The sequence below is a fragment of the Buceros rhinoceros genome, unplaced genomic scaffold (assembly GCF_000710305.1).
Source record: "Buceros rhinoceros silvestris isolate BGI_N320 unplaced genomic scaffold, ASM71030v1 scaffold7030, whole genome shotgun sequence".
Taxonomy (NCBI): domain Eukaryota; kingdom Metazoa; phylum Chordata; class Aves; order Bucerotiformes; family Bucerotidae; genus Buceros; species Buceros rhinoceros.
Window position 1 is genome coordinate 62406 of NW_010388941.1, and position 4535 is coordinate 66940.

General features: G+C 47.9%; 1 protein-coding gene across 1 annotated transcript in view; it reads right to left on the minus strand.

The window, feature by feature from the left end:
* Positions 1-3804, minus strand: part of ITGB5 (integrin, beta 5) — a 57940-nt gene extending 54136 nt beyond the window's left edge. Inside the window, exon 1 of the mRNA XM_010132142.1 lies at positions 3730-3804. The gene's annotated coding sequence lies outside the window, so the exon portion shown is untranslated. The remainder of the gene's footprint in view (positions 1-3729) is intronic.
* Between the last annotated feature and the right edge of the window lie 731 nt (positions 3805-4535).

Consider the following 4535-nt stretch of genomic DNA (forward strand, 5'->3'; position numbering starts at 1 on the left):
TGAATGCTCTTTCGGAGACCGTGCCCCCTGCCATCCCTCTAGGAAGGTTTACCATGAACACAAACCCCACCTGTCTATAACATGCCACCTGGCAACTTGGAGGACAGGGCTGAACCCACTTCCAGAGCTCTCCCCAGCAAGCCAAACAAGTTCAGCTAAGCCTGGGCAAACTGACATCACTGCAAAAAGCCAACGAGCACGCTTCACTCCTACCCATGAAAACCAGGCTGCCACACACATCACAGCAACCCTGTGGGCCAGCGGGCAGTTTCCAGCCAGAGCCTTTCACCAGCAGCACGTCAGCAATTTCTAGTAACCTCCAACTTGTTCTGGAGCTTGCAGGAGAAGCTGAGGAATCTCCTCAGATCCCAGCATGGATGGAAGGGCTGCAGCAGTCTCCATCACCCAAGGGTCGCGCATTTCCCCCAGACAGCCCTGTTTCAAGGAATGCTCAGGCAGTGATTAAGGCCGCACATTGATACCTCCCTCTAAGTGCCATTCACACAGATCACCTCATTGAAGTCCTGCCTTTCAAGGTATTCTTCCACGAGCCAACAGAATCGATGCCTGCTTCCAAATTTCCAACAGCCCAAAGACTTGTGGTTAGCTCAGCAGCCCCAGGACTGCTGGATACCAGAAGCTGCTATCATCAGCCCATCCATCATCAGCCCATCCATCATCACCGTCTCCCACAGGAGCAGAGATCTATACGCATGCTCTACTCTCACAAGTCAGGGCAATGTAAATACAGGGAACATTATCCCCCTTGGAAAATTACCAGGATAGGGCTCCTTGAACCCATGGAACCGCTTTCGCGTGCTCCTAACCCCTAGTTGCCATCCATGAACACCCAAGACTATGCTCCTCCGCGGTCATGCAAAGCCTGGATCCCAGACTGCAAAGGGTGATGGAGAAGGATGCAACGCTGCAGGAGGTTGCATGAAGCATGACCATCTCTGAGAATCAGCATGGCCTTCCTGCTTGAACTGCTTCTCTCCCACAGCTGAGGGATCCCTCACAGCATCAGCACAGCTGGGCACATGGCAGGACAAAGAAGAAACAGGTATGATGGCACCACCAAGACATCTTATTCCCCAAAGGGAGGAATATTATACATGAGAAGGGATATATTCAAAGGAAGATACAATATAAATTAAAAATATATTTAACTATATTTTGTGTATATATTATAGACGACTCTACACTTTCTGTCTAATACATACACACATATTATAATATATATAAATACATAGAGAATTACATGTACCTATAGACTTCCACTACAAATACTTCATGTCAAAATTATTAATTGTTGCCAACAAAGATCATAGAACCGTTTAGGTTGGAAAAGACCTTTAAGATCACCAAGTCCAACTGTTAACCCAGCACTGCCAAGATGCCCACAGCTGGCCCAGTTTGCTCTCAAACCTGTTAAGCAAAAAGGGAGCCGAAAATAACACATTAATCAACTCGATCATGTTTCTACCACAACTAGCATCTGTGGAAACCACTCCAGTATCTTGCCCCCGCTCCTTAAACGGCAGCAGAGCTATAGAATTTGACTGGCGTATATGCTCCCAGGCAATACACAGTCAATGACAGCCAGTGGAAATAGCTGATGAAAACAGACTAGAAGTAATGGAACAAGCGTACCTGGCTAGGCTGCAGCAGAGGGGAATAAGGTGGTGAAATGACTATGCAAAAAAAGAGGATATTAAAGAGTTTATAATACTACTTTAAAACTTTTCAAGTCAAAAACCTCTAGATGATAATCTTTCATAATCCCATTACCTCACCAGACACTCTCAGTTAAAGAGAAATAATTAGTTTCAAAGAGTAAATTTAGAAAAAAAAAGAATTCAGAATTAGAAGTCACTAAGTTTTAGCATGTAATGAGGACAGCAGCTTTTAAACATGTAGCTCTTGGCATGAACCACCTTGAAACATGTTTTTAAATAGCTGCTGCAGGCTAAAGGTCAGGAAGTATTACAGCACTTCCCTGTAAACAGCCGTCTTCCTTCTTGGCCCCTCCATTCCATTTAGGAATATTTCTTTTTTGGTCACTCTCCTGTTTGCAAGGTAAGAGTCAGGCTGCCTGTACCATGGGCTGTCATACAATTAGCGGTCACAGCGACCACCAGATAAACATTTCCACTGGCAGCAATTTGAAAAAAAAAGTTGCCTTTTGATACCAAAAGTAAAAACAACCCCCCCCCAAGCTCTTGGGTACCCATAGCTTAATAGCCAGCGTTCCTGGATCCGTTCTCAGCACCGCAGATGAGCTGGCTGGAAGAGGAGCTCTTACAGCTGTTTACAAGATGTCTCAAAAGCGGGATCTATTGCTTTACCCTTTCCCTCCTGCATGCCGTTCGCCTTGCTGGAAAAAAACGCAGGAAGGCTATTATGCTGTCAGGGAGCATGGTGTTAGAGCGTTAGAAGGTTTTCCTTGGAGAGCTGCAGCTGTGCTTACAAGTCAGAAGATCAACTGAAATAGACCTGGAGAGCCAGAGGCTGGGGTACCTCCCGAGACCCAGTTAAACCGCGGGACATGGGAGCTCCCCTCGCCCCATGCCCATCCCCATCCTGATCCTCTGCCCTGAGGAGCTGCAGCCACGCCGGGGAGGGCTGGCCAGAGGAGGAAGGGAGGCAGTGAAGGGGCACATGGGCAGTGCCTGCATCCTCAGCTCAGCACCACCAGCCAGAGCTGGAAGGTGTGCTCAACCCCACAGCTTGCCTCCCCCAAAATGGGACCGGAACGCCCACACTGGAGCAAAAAGGGTCAGCAGGGAACAGGACAGCATCACTCCTAGTCATGCCCATCTAGAGGTTCAAGATCATCCATTGCTCTGGGGTTCTTCACAGCCCAAAGCTGTTTCCTGGCACAGCAGTCACACTTGCAAGTAAACAGGGTCTTTCCCTGCATCTGTAAGCATCCAATTTCCTCTCTTAAACACAGGTCAGATGCAGGCGCTAGGCAGACAACAGGTACCTATGCACTGCACGCTATCAGGTCTTTCACACAACTTGTTCTCTAGAAATCATAAGTCTACGTGATAACATGTTTATTTGGTTATATATATCTATATATCTTACCTATCTCTAAACTCATGAGCAGTGCAAGATATTTGCAATTTCTCACAAACCAAGGAGGCCCAAATAAACTATGGGTGAGCAGCTTCAGCACCAACATAAGGACACATTTTCACCCTGAAGCAGGCGGTTAAGCTGTGTAACTCATCGCCACAATCGGTCACAGATGCCAGAAGCATGGGTTGCCCCCCAAAATGACACAATAGATTCAGAAAGCAGAATTATCTTTGTTTCAAACAAAGAGCCCATGCCACGCCAGGCCACACAACTAGGGACACGTAGCAGGACATCAGCCAAGGGCTTGCGGCTTTTTAGGGAGAGAGCTTTTGAGCAAGGCTCCCTGCAACACATAGCCCATGCAGGGACCCAGCACCCACCAAAAACAAGAAGGTAATTGAAGGGACAGAAGGACTGAAGGAACAGTGCTGCTCTGTTGAGGATGCACAGGAGCCAGCGGGGTCAGAGACTTATTTCCTACAATGTCAAACAGCTGAGGAGTCACATATACTCAAAATATGCTCAGCGTGGAGCAGCCGTTGCCCTCACCCACTTTTTCTGCACAGAACAGTTGAGGAATGGGAATAGCTCCCTTCCGGCATTACCAAAAGCACGCGAGACAAACGAGGTCTGCTCGCCTACCTCCTTGGAGCACCAGGCACACTTGGGATGGATGAGGAGACACTCTTCGCAGGACGTGGCGCTTCCACTGGTGCACAGATTGAGACCTTCAGCAAGAGAGAACGACAGTGAGTTGGTGGGTTGAACGGTTACTTCACTCCAAATCAGTGTCCAGGGGTTTCATTCTTAATGCCAAACATACAGTAGCATCAGTACAAGGCATACTCCAGGAGCTTAAAAGGCAGGAGAAGGTATAAATCTCTGCACCTGTAAGGAGGTCTTGTTTTCTTTTCCTCCCCCTCAAAAAATTAAAAAGACAGAAACTTGTGTGGAGAGGCTGAGAACCCCTAGTGCCTTTTACTTCCTCCTTTTCAATGGTTTCTTGCTCACCAAAGAGTTCAGCTATTCCTCTTCCTAGTGAAGCACTTCCATCGCTGCGGACAGAAGCAACTGCTGTTTGACCAGCCTCGAATATGGAGGTGGCTGTCCAAAACCTCCCGAGATGCCAACTTTTAAAGTCACACTAGGCGCATCTTCTCTATTTTTCCAGCTGAATATATGGGGGACACCTCCCCTAAGTTTTCATCTTAAAGCAGCCTTGGAAGATACTCGAGTGCCCCTTCCACAAAGGTAATTTCCACAGCAGACTCATGTGACGGTAAATCAGTTCTAATTCATTAAGAGAGTCATTTCCACAGCACATCCAGGTTCAGGCTGGCAGCGTGTTTGCACTGGGGCACATTCAGGGCTGGCCAGGATGGCAGATCCCACACCACGACCAAGGGCTCTCTCCCTGCCCTTAACACTGGCAGGGGCTCTGCACCCAC